Raw genomic sequence first — 19,100 nt, 5'->3', positions numbered from 1 at the left:
CTTTAATTCTAAGCTATGACCTCTGGTCCTAAACTCTCCCACTAGTGGAAACATCCTCTCCACATCCACTCTATTCATGTCTTACACAATTCGGTATGTTTCAATGAGGTCCCCCCTCATCCTTCTAAACTCCAGCGAGTACAGGCCTAGTGTCGTCAAACGCTCACCATATGTTAACTCGCTCATTTCTGGGATCATTCTTGTAAACCTCCTCTGGACCCTCTCCAGGGCCAGCACACCCTTCCCCAGATATGGGGCTAAATATTGCTGACATTCCTCCAAATTCATGATTCTAAGACTATGGCTATTGTGTTAGCTGAATTGAGGTGCTAAGAGCATATGCCCAACAAGGGGTATACAAGTTGGGTCTGGGGCTGGATATGGGGTGGGTGGGTTAGTGAATGGGTGAGAGGTTGAGTCGGGACATGCCCCCCTCCCTCAAAAACAAATGAAACCATGCAAAATATGAAGCCGTATTTGTGATTAAATGCTTGGCCCATTACAAAGGACAGACACGTCTGCAAAATGGATGTGTTGTTTGTTGTAAGGACAGATTGATACAATTGAGATATTGACAATGGAGGTGGACTTGTTCCAGTCAACCAAGCAGGTGGACCAGTTGAGCTAAACATACTCTCATAGTTATTAGGTACGTTTTTTCGTGAGATGCATTAAAAATGTCAATGGGATTGACCAACAGAGGTTAATAGGGTTATAGGCAGTGATAAACTGATACAGCACATACGCAGAGCGATCCTTTAGTTTATTGAGCCTGCGCTTGGCTCTTGGGTGGCACTATCTAATTTATTCTTCACCTGTTCTGTTTTTCACACCTTTCTCTACCTCATAATGCTTTCAAAGTTCTTATGTACTTCTCCACTGAACGTTACTACCACTTTGTTGTGACCTGTAACCTTTCATCTAGTCTGGTGCATTCTGGATCGCAACAACTTGCTGTACAAGGATATTATTTGTTACTGAAAATTTAAAAAATGCAGATGCTGGATATCATAGTTAATGTTACAGGTCTGAGCTTTTGATTAATTTTTAGCTCTGTCTCTCTTTCCATTGGTGCTGTTTGACGTGCTTAGTGTTTCCTGTGATTTATGTTTTTATTGCAGTTGTCCGAGAAATTGTCGTTTGTTTTTATTACTTTCATTAAGAAGAAATATCTTAACACGGCAAGTTGTTGGGATTTCTGTTTTTAATTGTCCTTGTTTTGTCTGGTTTCCTTGCAGAACACCAACATTCGTCTTTCCCCGCAACATCGATTTCACTCGTGGAATTAGTTTATTTTTATCTATTGTATCCTAGAGTCCAGCCTACTCAACCTCTCCCGAAAGCTCACGCTGTAATTTTGTGTTTATCATGTGCATATACTTAGACAGGTACATGGATTGGACAGGTTTGGAGGGACATGGACCAAATGCTGGAGGGTGGAACTAGTGTAGCTGGGACATGTTGGCCGATGTGGGCAAGTTGGGCCAAAGGGCCTGTTTCCACACGGTATCACTCCACGACTCTGTGACTCAATGAATTGGTAAATTACATTCACCCGCGACTTGGTTTCAAAGCAGTTTCTTCTGATGGTGCAAGAGTCTTAGTGTGGTCCCCTTGGACAGCCCCAATCTGGTTCCTGGTAGATAGAAACCTATTGTGTAAAGCCACCTACTAGGACAGTACAAAGGATGGATGATGTGGAATAAATAGGAAGATACTGCACCTGTACTGCAAGATTGATTTCGATATTGTCTTTTAATTGTGGAAATGGCCTCATTTTTCAGTGTCAGGACTTGATTAAATTCACCACCAAAAACATAGTGCCATTATAAAAGAGGTCCACCTCCAACAATGAATCTGACCCACAACCCATTATTTGCAGTAAATGGGTTCAAAATAATTAAGTAGTACTTGGGGCCTCGCACAATCAAACTCTGATATGGGCTTATATTTGATTTTGCATAAACTGTGTGTATGGTACTAGCTTGGAACGAGAGTGAAACACACACAAGGTTATAATTCTTTGGGAAAACTCGCAAGGACTTTGATGTTGGGTAAAATGGACTGTGATATTTTTTACATAAAAATAGAAATTGCACAATGATTGAAGCAAATTTTATATCAAAGCAAAGTTAGGAAAAGGGGACGTACAACGAGATCTGGGTGTCCTAGTGCATCAGTCGCTGAAAGGAAGCATGCAGGTACAACAGGCAGTGAAGAAAGCCAATGGAATGTTGGCCTTCATAACAAGATTAGTCGAGTATAGGAGTAAAGAGGTCCTTCTGCAGTTGTACAGGGCCCTAGTGAGACCGCACCTGGAGTACTATGTGCAGTTTTGGTCTCCAAATTTGAGGAAGGATATTCTTGCTATTGAGGGCGTGCAGCGTAGGTTTACTAGGTTAATTCCCGGAATGGCGGGACTGTCATATGTTGAAAGACTGGAGCGACTAGGCTTGTATACACTGGAATTTAGAAGGATGAGAGGAGATCTTATCGAAACGTATAAGATTATTAAGGGGTTGGACACGTTAGAGGCAGGAAACTTGTTCCCAATGTTGGGGGAGTCCAGAACAAGGGGCCACAGTTTAAGAATAAGGCCATTTAGAACTGAGATGAGGAAAAACTTTTTCAGTCAGAGAGTTGTGAATCTGTGGAATTCTCTGCCTCAGAATGCAGTGGAGGCCAATTCTCTGAATGCATTCAAGAGAGGGCAAGATAGAGCTCTTAAGGATAGCGGAGTCAGGGGGTATGGGGAGAAGGCAGGAACGGGGTACTGATTGAGAATGATCAGCCATGATCACATTGAATGGCGGTGCTGGCTCGAAGGGCCGAATGGCCTCCTCCTGCGTCTATTGTCTATTGTCTATTGTCTATCCAGAATTCATCTCATGATAAAAACAAAATGCTCATTTGGTATCGTATCCAGCATCAGAAGGCACGGTCGCCCCACAGGTCAATGTCGAATTAGTTATTCAATGATTACAAACAAATATACGTTTAGTCATATTTAATCTGCTTGATTTTATACCTTTCTTGGACTGTTATTAGATATTAAGTACTTTTATTCTCCAATTTATATTGCTATCAGTTGGCAAGTATTCTTGATAGTTATACACAAAATGATTGTAACTTCGAATTTTAGGTTTGTAAATAGTTTCCTTAAGCCATGCATATTACAGGCGAAAATATTTAGCAAACTGATTTCTATCAGGAATAATTTGACTAAATATTATGTTTTCTTTTTATGCACAGAGAGAAAATCCACGTGCTTCTGTTTGATAAGCTGTTACCTTATAAAGAGATACAATGCTAGAGGTCTTGTACAACTTTAGACAAGTAACTAAGTCTCTTCTTGTCTCCTTTTTGTCTCCATTCATGCCCTATTGGTACCCGTTTGTCAGGCTTGTGTCTCCTTTGTATCTCTAGCCTTTGCCCACCCATCTGCAAACCAAACCCCTCCCTCCCCCTGTACCACCTCGTACTTTCCTGGCTTCAGCCTCGGCCCTGCCTCCTCTCCAGCTTTCCCTCCCCTCCGACCATCAGTCTGAAGAAGGGGTCCAACGCAAAACATCAGTGACTCACGTTCTCCAAAGATGCTGCCTGACCTTGCTGAGTTACCCCAGCACTTTGTATTTTAGGCACAAGTTCAGCATCTGCAGATTTATTGTTGCTATTCTCCTCATGTTGGTAGAGACAGCGAGTGTCAGATAGATGGCCAGTTCTGGGCTAGTAACCCAACTTCACCTGTCCCCCCTCTCTCCCCCCCCCCCCCCCCCCCCCCCCCCACGGACATACGCTTCTCCGTGGGTTGTCACCTTGTCGTGGTGGAGAAGCTTGTGTGGTCCTGAGATCCTGAGAGCGATGCCGTCTGGAGCTACGCTCCTGGTAGGGTCACCCATGGCGGTAAGGTCGAGGGGGAGGTCCCTGACAAAGAGCATTCCCACCAAGACCTCAACAGTGGAACAGGCAGAGGATGATGGCTGACTTTAGTGGAGCGTCACAATGGCTGGGAAGGCGGATGGATGAAGGCTGCAGCAGAAAAGGGTCCCCGGTCGTCTTGGACTCCATGCCACTGGATCCTGACCCAGATCTGTCAAGGACCGTGTGGTGGCTGTCTGTGCACCAGTCTCCCCACGTTAAACAAAGTCATGCACAGGCGTCCTCTATGGAGAGGACAGTCATACTCGCTTCGAGTGACCGCCGATGATGCTGACAGACATACACGCATGTACACATACGCGTACACACGAACATACATGCACACACATGCAGACACACATACACACACGCACACACATACACACATGCGCATATACACACACGCAGGCACACACTGGTGCGTCCACACACCCGTGCACACACACACACTCACAAACACACTCACAAACACACACACGTTCACACTCATGCACTCGATGACATGCAAACACACATACTCAGACTCATGCGCACACACACATACATACACACTCATATACATGCACGCACATATGCACACTCACACACACTTGTACTCACACACACTTGCACTCCTGCACACATGCACACCCACACACCCACACAGTCATACATGCACACACACTCATGCACACAGGCACATGCCTACACACGCACACACACATGCAAGCACACGCGCACACATGTGCACATACACACAGATGCATGCACACACACTCATGCACTAACACGCAGACACACTCACGCACTAACACGCATACACAGTCACGCAGTGTAGGTTAACGAGGTTTATTCCCGGGATGGCGGTACTGTCATATGATGAAAGAATGGAGCGATTGGGCTTATATTCACTGGAATTTAGAAGGATGAGAGGGGATCTGATAGAAACATATAAAATTATTAAGGGTTTGGACAGGCTAAATGCAGGAAACATGTTCCCAATGTTGGGGGAGTCCAGAACCAGGGGCCACAGTCTAAGAATAAGGGGCAGGCTACTTAGAACGGAGATGAGGAAATACTTTTTCACACAGAGTTGTGAATTTGTGGAATTCTCTGCCTCAGAAAGCAGTGGAGGCCAATTCACTGGATGCTTTCAAGAGAGAGCTGGATAGAGCTCTTAGGGCTAGCGGAATCAAGGGGTATGGGGAGAGAGCAGGAACGGGGTACTGATTGTGGTTCATCAGCCATGATCACGGTGAATGGCGGTGCTGGCTCGAATGGCCTACTCCTGCACCTATTGTCTATGTATCTATGTATGTAACACACACACTCATGCACACATGCACACACATGCGTACATCCACCCACGCACACTCACACACTCTCACACACTGACACACACACACTCACACTCATATACACTCACGCATACACATACACGCGCACACTCACACTCACACTCACACCTGTGCGCACACACACACACACAAACACAAATACACACACATGCACACTCACACACTCATGCAAGCACACACACGCGCACACTCACGCACATGCATACACACACGTGCATGCAAACACACACACACACACACGCACACACACACAGACAGATGCATGCATACACACTCATGCACTAACACGCACACACACTCATGCACTAACACACACACTCATGCACATATGCACACATATGCGTACACACACCCACACACACACACTCACAAACACTCTGACACCCACATGTACACACACCTGCACACACTCGCTCGCACACTCATACACACTCACGCATACACACACACAAAACCACATACACATACATAGCCAACACACACACATACACACACATGCCATCTCTCACACACACACACACACACACACACACACACACACACACACACACACACACACACACACACACACACACACACACACACACACACACACACACACACACACACACACACACACACACACACACACACACACACATTTCAGCAGGAATCAATCACCAACAATGTTCAGTGAAAACTGTGTTTGATTTTCTGTCTCCTACAATCAGTCTGAATATGGGTCACACCCAAAATATCACTGATCCTCCAAAGATGCTGCCTGACCTAAAATCCCCGGATCTGCTGTGTATTGTTACAATACTTCTCATGCTGGTTGAGACAGCAAGTGTCAGATAGGTGGCCAGTTCTGGACCGCTAGCCCAAATTCACCTGCTCCATCTCCCCACCCCCCACAGATGCGCACACACACACATACACACACACATGCATGCACACACATACACACACACATGCATGCACACACATACACACACACACGTACACACACACACACACTCACACATTTTCTCACACACGTGCATATTCACACACACTCACACATTTACACACATATGCACTGGCACCTTCACACACACCCACTCACACACTCACACATTCACACACACACATGCGCGCGCACATTCACACACACACATCCACTCACACACGCACACACAAACATTCGCACACACATACACACACTCACACACGCACATACACACACTCACACATTCACCCACACATGAGCGCACACATACACACTCACACACGCACACACTCACACACACAAACACACACACACACACACACACCTTTCAGTAGGTATCGCCAACAATCTTCAGTGAAAACTGTGTTTGACTTTGTTCAACCTGAACCAACTTCAGCCAGATCATGAATGAAATCTGTTGATTTTAACCCCATTCCTAACATTACCTAACCATCATGATACAATGCTCTTTGCTGAAGAGACAGTGTTTCTTTGAGACATCCTTCTTCTACAATTTTCTTCCGCAATGAATTCCTTGCATCAGCATTCTAAAAGAGATCGGTTCTGCTAAGATATAAACCTATTTCTATGCCAAAATACACTTGACACTAGGCTAAAATGCTTCTTTTGACATTGTGTGCAACAGTGGCCCAAAAATCACCCTAGATCTTGATATAATTAAAAGTTACAGCATAGAGTAGATTATATTCAAACTTCTAAAGAAGAACACATGGTAAAAAGTGGAAGTGATCCAGCACTACCTACCATCTTTTTCAGTTGTTAAGACGTAGCAGCTGTCTCAGGAGCTTTCCATCTTTTAAAGCAACACCGACTGAATGCTCTTAGTGTAATAACTAAGGCTTCTGCACTTCCTGGTCCTATTGGCAAATCCAGATGTTTGCACGGTATTCTGCTGCAGATCTTGGAGCAGCTACATCTGGAAGGTAATGCTGATTGAGGCTTCACTTGGACAATGGGCATGGAAGTGAAACTCAGCAATTGGTTCCGCCTCTCTAAAGATAGCATGAGAAAACTGCTATTGCGCGCCCATGACTTTATGTTTCTCATGCATTTTACATACTTGTCACCAACCAGAATCGCTTGTCTATTGTTCGAACCAGCCAAAGGAATGACTTGTGAAAATGTTATCATGTATGGCTGGTAATTTAATGCTTAACTCTATCTTAACACTTCATAAAACAAATTACATCAATTTCGGCATAAAATCAGTCCGTTTAATATTAATATTTAATATGATGTGCATATCATCTCAGTGTGCCTCGATTAGCAGCCGTGAAAGTGTCTGGCCAACTCAAGGTTAGGTTGCAGAAGTATTTTGCAGAGGATATAATTGAGGGATAAGTGTGTGGCCCTGTTCATATTTTGGAACTGAGCAGATGATAGTAAAGATGAATTCAAAGAGAAGCTGGGAAAGTATCTCACAAAGAAAAAATAAAGATGAACTGAAAGGAGAAGACGAGATGAAGGAGGAGACATGCCCATAGCATAAACATCGGCATAGCCCGACCATACATTGTTCACCCTCCAATACTAAATCATTTGAAAATTGGAAACCACGAGTGAGATCAACTAAAGGCAGCACAAACTTCAGACTGAAATCAACACTCACCTGATCAGTATGGTTTAGAACTACATTACTAATTTCCCAATAGTAATGGCAACTTTCAGTCTTCTCCAGCAAACTCTTTTCTAATTGCCATTACTCTACAGGGAGTCGGAGTGATCTTTACCCGGGCCCAACAGAACAGATCTTCCAGTCGTTTTTCCAGTTTAATTAGTTGTTTATTGAAGTAGTTGTACAAACAAGGAGAGGAACATACCAGGCTGTACTTATTTCGCATACAAGTCGTAGCTGGCTGCTCTGTTCCCCCATCTGCTCACAGCTCTGGTCGCAGGTCTGGGAAGAACTGTGTAATCTCCCTCCCTGTATCTAACTCCTCCCAGTCCCTGTACCCACATACGGTGGCACAGCGGTAGAGTTGCTGCCTTGCAGCGTCGGAGACCCGGGTTCGATCCCGACAACGGGCGCTGTCTGGACGGAGTTTGTACGTTCTCCCCCTGACCGCGTGGGCTTTCTCTGAGATCTTCGGTTTCCTCCCACACTCCAAAGACGTACAGGTTTGTAGGTTATTTGTATGCTTGGCATAAGTGTAATTTGTCCCTAGTGTGTGTGTGTTAATGTACAGGGATCGCTGGTCGGTGCTGACTCAGTGGGCCGAAGGGCCTGTTTCCACGCTGTATCTCTAAACTAAACTAAACTTATTATAGGACGGTTTCAATTAAAGAACACTACATTTAAAACGTGCTTAGATGTTTTAAAAAAATAAAATGGAAATGTCAGGCAGTTTTTGTGGGCAGAAACACTGAGTAAATGTTTCCGGTTATTGACCTCTCATGAGAATTAGACCATGTTGAAAGTTGATGACTTAAAATGTTACCTCTGTTCCTCGGTACACAGGTGCTGCCTGACCTTCTGAGTGCTTCTAACATTTCCTGTTTTAATTTCACATTTCTAGCATCTACCAGTAACTACCTGTTTCTCTTTATCTATCTATTCTCTTTATTTATCTAACACGGTTCCTCTTTATCAATCACAAGAGAATATTGGACAAGGTTTGCTATAGTACGTACCACAGATCGAAGGAGACAAAAATAAATGGATGGGATAAAGAGGTTAACAGCACAGCATCCCAGAGATAGCTTTGTGGTGCTTGTTGAATGAATATTGGAAAGGGTAACACAAATTCTGATGGCTTTGGTCATGGTTAAATTGGTCTGGGTTTTTATGTTTGGCTATTTTGTTCCAATGGTGTCAAAAAGAAAATTACGCATTTTAGGCTAAAGCTGGTGTACAAAGAGACCATTCAGCAGATCCGCTCCATACTGGGTTCCAAAGCAACTTCACCAAGGACCAGAGGTCATAGCCTCAGAATTAAAGGACGTTCCTTTAGGAAGGAGATGAGGAGGAATTTCTTAAGTCAGAGGGTAGTGAATATGTAGAATTCACCACCACAGAAGTTTGTGGAGGCCAAGTCAATGGATATTTTTAAAGCAGAGAAAGATAGATGCTTGATTAGTACGGGTGTCAGGGGTTATGGGGAGAAGTCAGGAGAATGGGGTTAAGATAGATCAGCCATGATTGAATGGCGGCGTAGACTTGATGGGCCTACTGGCCCAATTCTGCCCCTATCACTTGTGAACTTATAAATGTATGATCAATCCCATTCACACACCTTTTCTCTCACACATATGTTCAACTCCCCCCAAATTCTTCTGCCAGCCACTTCCACAAGGAGTAATTTACAGTAACCTATTCACTAACCAGCACGACATTGCAATGAGAGAGGAAACAAGTGCTCCAAGGGTAAATCCACAGAATCGCAGGGAGACAGTGCAATCTCCACACAGATAGCACCTGAGGCCAGGATTGAACCTGAGTCTCCACCAGCCATGCCAACTCTGTTACACATACAATAAGTAAGGCTGAAGTAAGTCATATTAGATATTTAATCCATCCAGTCCCCTCCCTCCCGAACATTGTCTCACCTGATCATCTTACCTGACCTTTCTGGTTTCTCTGTGCATACATTTGGTTTAGTTTAGAGACACAGGGCAGAAACAGGCCCTTCGGCCCACTGAGTCCATGCCGACCTGGTTATCCCCGCACACGATCACTACCGTACACACACACTAGGGACAATTTACAATTAGACCAAGCCAATTAACCTACAAACCTGTAGGTGTTTGGAATGTGGGAGGAAACCAGAGATCCCGGAGGAAATCCACGCAGATCACGGTGAGAACGTACAAATCTTGCACAGACAAGCACCCGTAGTCAGGATCGAACCCGGGTCTCTGGCGCTTTAAGGCAGCAACTCTACTGCTGCGCCACCGTGCCGTCCGTAACTTTTGCTGTTCACCGCAAGTACTCCATGCAATGGATAGTACCACATTCTAACCGCTTTCAGAGTACGATGCTTCTTCTGAACTCCTGATTGAATTGACCTTTTGTTCCTTTTTGTTTGTTTTGTACCTGAGGCAAATTGTAACACATTAATTAGATGTGTGATGGGACACCAGGGCTCTATACAGGACAGGGGTGCAATTTGCTCAGTGCGTTCAGGAAAGATCCCTTGGAGCAATATGCAGAGGGCCCGAGGACAAAACCTGATCCACTCTTGGGATATTGGGAAGGGCAAATAACTCAAATGTCCATCGGTGAGCCTGTTTGGACCAGTGACCACTGTTCTATTAGCTTTCAAATAGTTATGGATAAAGACAGGGTGGGCACATGAGTTGAAATTCTGAATTGGCCACCAAATTCTAATACCACCAAAGGCCAACTTTGATAGTATTAGATTTAGATTTAGAGATACAGCGCGGAAACAGGCCCTTCGGCCCACCGGGTCCGCGCCGCCCAGCGATCCCCGCACATTAACACTATCCTACACACACTAGGGACAATTTTTTTTTTTTTACATTTGCCCAGCCAATTAACCTACATACCTGTACGTCTTTGGAGTGTGGGAGGAAACCGAAGATCTCGGAGAAAACCCACGCAGGTCACGGGGAGAACGTACAAACTCCGTACAGACGGCGCCCATAGTCAGGATCGAACCTGAGTCTCCGACGCTGCATTCGCTGTAAGGCAGCAACTCTACCGCTGCCCTTAGACAGGCACTTGCTAAAGTTGATTGGCGTAGGTTGCCTGTGGGCAAAGGAACGTTGTGAAAGTGGGATGCTTTTAGAAGCGTCAGGGGATGCATGTTCCTGTCATAGTGAAAGGCAAAGCAGGTGGGAGTAAGGAAGCTTGGATGAAGAGAGAAATTGAGCCTCTGGTCAGTAAAAAGAAGGCATCATGGAACGGGCATAGGCAGCTGGGATTAAACGTATCCCTGGAGGTGTTTCGGGAACTGAGGAGCATTCTCTGGAAGCAAATAAAGAGGAACAAAATGGGAGCAGGACATTTATCTACCTTCATAGTGTATGATGGTACATACACCTTCATAGTGTATGATGGTACGTACACCTTCATAGTGTATGATGGTACGTACACCTTCATAGTGTATGATGGTACGTACACCTTCATAGTGTATGATGGTACGTACACCTTCATAGTGTATGATGGTACGTACACCTTCATAGTGTATGATGGTACGTACACCTTCATAGTGTATGATGGTACGTACACCTTCATAGTGTATGATGGTACATACACCTTCATAGTGTATGATGGTACATACACCTTCATAGTGTATGATGGTACATACACCTTCATAGTGTATGATGGTACGTACACCTTCATAGTGTATGATGGTACATACACCTTCATAGTGTATGATGGTACGTACACCTTCATAGTGTATGATGGTACGTACACCTTCATAGTGTATGATGGTACATACACCTTCATAGTGTATGATGGTACATACACCTTCATAGTGTATGATGGTACGTACACCTTCATAGTGTATGATGGTACATACACCTTCATAGTGTATGATGGTACATACACCTTCATAGTGTGGCGCGTCGATAGAGGCCCGAAATAAAGGCAAGGAGCCAGGTATTTCGGGGACGTTATGTTTTATTATACCTTGGTTATCAGACGGGTCGAGTCTGCCGGAATGGCTTCGCGCCCAAAACCTTGTCCTTATATACATGGTACCGGACCGCCTCCCTGGACTGGTCCATTCCCGTGCCGAGGGGTCGGTAGTAGTATGGCCCGACCCTTGGGAGCCGCCACAGGACCCCCCCCCCAGAACCGGAGGCACGAAACGCACTGGTGGTCGCACAACCCGACCGGACCGCGTACGGTAATCGGTCGACAGAGGGGCCGGCGGAGGCACAGTTGGAGGGACAGGTGGTGGGTCCCGGAAGGGTGGGCGACCTCGTGGCCGAGGCTGGGCAACCCGCACCGGTTGGTCGATGTCTAAGTGGGCCGGCTTCAGGCGGTCAATTGACATGGCCTCCGGCCGGCCCCCCATGTCCAAGACAAAGGTTGTCTGTCCGTGCTCTAGCACCCGGTACGGGCCTTCATACGGCCTCATACGTTATGTTTTATTATACCTCGGTTATCAGACGGGTCGAGTCTGCCGGAATGGCTTTGCGCCCAAAACCTTGTCCTTATATACATGGTACCGGACCGCCTCCCTGGACTGGTCCATTCCCGTGCCGAGGGGTCGGTAGTAGTATGGCCCGACCCTTGGGAGCCGCCACAATGGTACATACACCTTCATAGTGTATGATGGTACATACACCTTCATAGTGTATGATGGTACGTACACCTTCATAGTGTATGATGGTACGTACACCTTCATAGTGTATGATGGTACATACACCTTCATAGTGTATGATGGTACATACACCTTCATAGTGTATGATGGTACGTACACCTTCATAGTGTATGATGGTACGTACACCTTCATAGTGTATGATGGTACATACACCTTCATAGTGTATGATGGTACATACACCTTCATAGTGTATGATGGTACGTACACCTTCATAGTGTATGATGGTACGTACACCTTCATAGTGTATTGAATTGAATTGAATGGAATACATTTTATTACCCAAGTATGTATACATACAAGGAATTTGCCTTGCTGCTTTGCTCGCAAGTAAAAACACGACATACAGTAAACTATTAAGATTAAAACATGAAACATTAAAACATTAAGAATAAAACATTGTTGTTTAAAGGTGAAGTATGATGTATGATGGTACATGATGGTACATGGTACATGTATAACGTTATAGTTTAAAGTTGAAGTATGATGTATGATAGTACATGATGGTACATGGTACATGTATAACATTATAGTTTAAAGTTGAAGTATGATGTATGATAGTACATGATGGTACATGGTACATGTATGACATTATAGTTTAAAGTTGAAGTATGATGTATGATAGTACATGATGGTACATGGTACATGTATAACATTATAGTTTAAAGTTGAAGTATGATGTACATGTACCATCATACATCATACTTCAACTTTAAACTATAATGTGTATGATGGTAAATGATTAGTGTATGATGGTACATACACCTTCATAGTGTATGATAGTGCATACACCTTGAAGGTAGATTAATCTCCCAGGCCTGCAAAGAAAGGGGAGATGGGAGGAGAAAACAAAATGGGCGGTCTGCTGCATAGTCAGAATATGTTGAGATTGGAGAACAAACTGGACAAGATGCTTTTAATAGTAGAAAGGAGGAATTGTAAATGCCCAATAATTGTGAAAGTGACCGCCAAAATACGGAATTGACTGCTGCAAATTTGAAATCAAAATTCTTGAGATGTTTGAAGATAAAGTTTGAAGAAGGGTCTCGACCCGAAACATCACCTATTCCTTTTCCCCAGAGATGCTGTCTGACCCGCTGAGTTACTCCAGCTTATTGTGTCTCTCTTCTGCTTGAGATGTTGCTTATCTGAAATAGGTGAACTCGGTGTTGAGTTCAGAAGGCAGCAATATGCCTCGATTGGAGGTAGAGATGCTGTTCCGGGAACTGTGCTGGAAGAACATTATCTGGCCCGTTGCTTTTTTCAGCATTTTTGCATTGATTGTGAAACATCAAAAAAATCCTAATAAATGTTGGAATTCTAAAACAAAAACACCACGTTCTGGGACACAAGTCAGGCAGTGACTGGAGAAAAACAGTTAACTTTTCAGATCACAACTCTTCAGAAGACCTGGTGGGGCTTTTGGATACTTGGAAAGATCAAGAGATCTCCACAGACACTGAAGTAAGTGTTTTTTTATTGATTCTACTTTTTATCACACACCACAATTAGTTTAATAGCTGGAGCTGGCGGCCTCCAGCTGGGACCACCTGGGGCTCTGGTTCACAGAGCCCGCGGACCGGACTCACCATCTGCGGAGCTGGCTGCCTTCGGAGGCTGCGGGAGCGGCTGCGACACGTCTCCAGAGGCTCCGGGCGCGTGGACGTCGGAAGCTCGCAGGCCCTGCCCTGGGTGGGGGCCGACCTCGGGAGCTCCGGCAGCGGCAGCGTCTTCGCCCGCCCCGAATCACGGGGCTTGGGTCGGCCCGCTGCGGACCTTTCACCGTCCGGCGCGGCCTGAAACAGGCCGCGTGATTTTCTCTGCCCGGCGGGGGCTTCAATGTCGGGAGCCACGACCGCCCCGACGTGGCAACTTCAACAGCCTGACCACGGGAGAAGACGGCAGGGAAGAGAAAAGACATCCTGGCCTTCCATCACAGTGAGGAGGGGACTGGAGGAGACTCACTGTGATGGATGTTTCTTTTTGTTTGGTGTTGGTTTATGATTGTGTGTGTTATTGCTTATTTTTATTGGTCTTATTTTTGGACTGTGGGTAATTTTTCATTTCACTGCGCATTTATGTGTATGTGACAAATAAATTGACTATTGACTATTGACTATCAGCAAGTATATTCACAAACAAGAAATTGATAACGATCAGATTCAGGCCCATCTGAAAAAACAGTTAAACAATGCATCCAATCAGTACTACCATCCACTACCACCCATGTAATCTCCTTGTAGTGATTAAAGGCAGATTTATAAAACAAGGCCAAAGAAAAGAATATTCTCTGCCACTGAATTAAAAGGGTGTCCCTGAAGATAGCCTTATCGATGGGACACTGTGTCCAGAATCCCATTGACTTTTTAATATAGTAACATCAGCCTCAGTCAACAATATGCTTGATTTTTTATTTGCAGGGAATTCATAATCACTGCATAGTATCAATTTTTCCTAAAAATTAATAATTTCCTGAAAAAAGAAAAACATGCTTATAACTCAGTTTTATTGCTGGGTAAGTTAGGCATTTGCCTCCTCAATTTCCCAAATATGTTTACTACGAATGGACCGCTAACATGGACATGATCTGATCCTTTTCCAGATTTGCTGGTTCAATCAAGTACATTCTTTTGTCGAATCCCTTTGAATAATTTTTTTGCCTATCATTAATTCTTCTTATCGAGTCCACATCACAAGATTAGATATTGTCCAGCCAGAGCTGAGCACACTTCTCGGCACCTGCGTACAATGGCGTCACGTGCTTCTTGTGCTTCTTGTACGTAGTAATGGAAAGATTGGTGGAAACACGGCCATGACGTGAATGCTCTTTCCTCGACCCCTATCATTAATTACAATGACAACGATAACAACTCTTTATCATGTTAAGGTTTATTTATACATGATTTGTTCATAGACGTAAAGCAAATATATTTTGATTTGGAAAAAGAGAAGGTAACAAATTGATTACACATAATAGTTGAGTGATGGAGATGGCTAAGATCTGTATAAATGACATTGCTTAAGATATTCCCCCAATTTCTTTATAAACCGTGCTTCCATGGTGTGCCAGTAGGTGGAAGTAATATTACATCAAATGTTATACTGTTTCAAGATTGAGGATGACGTGTTTCGAGTCCAGATCTTTGGGTTTTGAGATGATAGGGGTGGTCAATGTGACCGGGCAGGCTCATCTAAAGATGGAGCAGGAGATGGCTGACGGGATGGGCTTCAATATGCACCTGCAGCATGAAGTCAGCATCCTCAGAGCCATCCTGACTGCTCTGTCTCCACTTTGATAAACCAGGGTTCAGTGGTTCAATGGTTCTTTATTATTAGTCTGGCGCGCTGGCGACTGAGGCCAGGCGACAACTCTCAGACACCTCCTCCTACTTATCCTTGGACCATGACCCCCACAGACAAGCACCAGACCTTAATCTCAAACACCATTACTGATTTCATCACTTCCGGCTCTCTGCCCTCTAAAGCCTCCAATCTTATCGTTCCCCAGCCCCGCATGGCCCGATTTTATCTTCTCCCCAAAATCCATTATTTTTATCTCCCCAAAATTTTCTCCCCAAAATCCATTATTATTATCCAAAAGATTATTAAGGGGTTGGACACGTTGGATGTCCAGTCACTCTACACCTCCATCCCCCACCAGGAGGGTCTTGAAACCCTCCGTTTCTTCCTCGACCGCAGAACCAGACAATTTCCATCTACCAACACTCTCCTCCGCCTAGCAGAGCTGGTTCTTACCCTCAACAACTTCTCCTTTGACTCCTCCCACTTCCCTCCAAATCCAAGGCGTAGCTATGGACACACGCATGAGCCCGAGCTACGCCTGCCTCTTTGTCGGGTACGTCGAACAATCCCTGTTCTGGGCGTACACTGACCCCATCCCCGAACTCTACCTCCGCTACATCGACGACTGCATTGGTGCTACCTCTTGTACCCATGCAGAACTCACTGACTTCATCAACTTCACCACTAATTTCCATCTGCTCTCAAATTTACTTGCACTAACTCCGACATCTCCCTACCATTTCTGGATCTCACCGTCTCCATCACAGGAGACAGACTATTGACCGACATTTACTACAAACCCACTGACACCCATAGCTGTCTTGACTACACTTCTTCCCACCCTGTTTCCTGTAAAGATTCTATCCTACTCCCAATTCCTCCGTCTACGCCGCATCTGCGCCCAGGATGAGGTGTTCCATACAAGGGCATCAGAGATGTCCTCATTCTTTAGGAAACGGGGCTTCGCCTCTTCCATTATAGATGAGGTTCTCACTAGGGGTCTCCTCAATACCCCACAGCTCCGCTCTTGCTCCCGCTCCCCTGGTTTGTAACAAGGATAGAATCCCCCTTGTCCTCACCTTCCACCCCATCAGCCATCGCATACAACATATTATCCTCCAACATTTTCGCCACCTCCAACGGGATCCCACGACTGGCCACATCTTCCCATCTCCACCCCTTTCTGCGTTCCGCAGAGACCTTTCCCTCCGAAACTCACTGGTCCACTCGTCCCTTCCCACGCAAACCACCCCCTCCCCAGGTACTTTCCCCTGCAACCGCAGGAGATGCAACACCTGTCTCTTTACGTCCCCCCTTGGCTCCATCCAAACAATGCACAGTCGGTACAATTTTGGTGCAGTTTACAAAAAAAGAAAAAAGCAACTTCTTTGTTACATAGAAACATAGAAACATAGAAAATAGGTGCAGGAGTAGGCCATTCGGCCCTTCGAGCCTGCACCGCCATTCAATATGATCATGGCTGATCATCCAGCTCAGTAGCCTGTACCTGCCTTCTCTCCATACCCCCTGATCCCTTTAGCAAAAAGGGCCACATCTAACTCCCTCTTAAATATAGCCAATGAACTGGCCTCAACTACCTTCTGTGGCAGAGAATTCCACAGACTCACCACTCTGTGTGAAGAAATGTTTTCTCATCTCGATCCTAAAAGACTTCCCCCTTATCCTTAAGCTGTGACCCCTGGTTCTGGACTCCCCCAACATCGGGAACAATCTTCCCGCATCTAGCCTCTCCAACCCCTTAAGAATTTTATATGTTTCTATAAGATCCCCCCTCAGTCTTCTAAATTCCAGCGAGTACAAGCCCAGTCTATCCAGTCTTTCCTCATATGCAAGTCCCGCCATCCCAGGGATTAATCTGGTGAACCTTCTCTGTACTCCCTCTAAGGCAAGAACGTCTTTCCTCAGGTTAGGAGACCAAAACTGCACACAATACTCCAGGTGCGGTCTCACCAAGGCCCTGTACAACTGCAGCAGAACCTCCCTGCTCCTAAACTCAAATCCTCTTGCTATGAATGCCAACATACCATTCGCTTTCTTCACTGCCTGCTGCACCTGCATGCTTGCTTTCAATGACTGGTGCACCATGACACCCAGGTCACGTTGCATTTCCCCTTCTCCCAATCGGTCAATATTCAGGTAATACTCTGCTTTCCTGTTCTTGCCGCCAAAGTGGATAACCTCACATTTATCCACATTATATTGCATCTGCCATGCATTTGCCCACTCGCCTAATCTATCCAAGTCACTCTGCAGCCTCCTAGCATCCTCCTCGCAGCTAACACTGCCACCCAGCTTTGTGTCATCCGCAAACTTAGAGATGTTGCATTCAATTCCCTCGTCCAAATCATTAATATACACTGTAAATAACTGGGGTCCCAGCACTGAGCCTTGCGGTACCCCACTAGTCACTGCCTGCCATTCCGAAAAGGACCCGTTTATTCCTACTCTTTGCTTCCTGTCCGCCAACCAATTTTCTATCCACCTCAAAACTGAACCCTCAATACCGTGTGCTTTAAGTTTGTACACCAATCTCCTATGTGGGACCTTGTCGAAGGCCTTCTGAAAGTCCAGATATAACACATCGACTGGTTCTCCCTTATCCACTCTACTAGTTACATCCTCGAAAATTTCTATAAGATTCGTCAGACATGATTTGCCTTTGGTAAATCCATGCTGACTTTGTCCGATGATTTCACCACTTTCCAAATGTGATGCTATCACATCTTTAATAACTTCCAACATCTTTGATCATTTAAATACCAAGAGGGAATAGAGGGATATGGAAGGGGATGGATGGATATGGATCATGTGCAGGGAGATGAGATTAGTTTATCTTAGCATTGTGTTCATCATAGACATTTTGGGCCACAGGGCCTGTTCCTGTGCTGTGCTATTCTTTGTTTAACTCGCTGTATATCAATGTTTAAGATAAACCAAATGGGCACAGTGATGGGCACAGTGATGGGCACAGTGATGGGCACAGTGAATGCACAGTGATGGGCACAATGATGCAGCAAATGGGCACAGTGATGGGCACAGTGATGGGCACAGTGATGGGCACAGTGATGGCACAGTGATGGGCACAGTGATGGGCACAGTGATGGGCACAGTGATGGGCACAGTGATGGGCACAGTGATGGCACAGTGATGGCACAGTGATGGGCACAGTGAATGCACAGTGATGGGCACAATGATGCAGCAAATGGGCACAGTGATGGGCACAGTGATGGGCACAGTGAT

Source organism: Rhinoraja longicauda, chromosome 12 (assembly GCF_053455715.1).
Source record: "Rhinoraja longicauda isolate Sanriku21f chromosome 12, sRhiLon1.1, whole genome shotgun sequence".
NCBI lineage: Eukaryota > Metazoa > Chordata > Chondrichthyes > Rajiformes > Arhynchobatidae > Rhinoraja > Rhinoraja longicauda.
Note: the sequence above shows the minus strand (reverse complement) of the source record.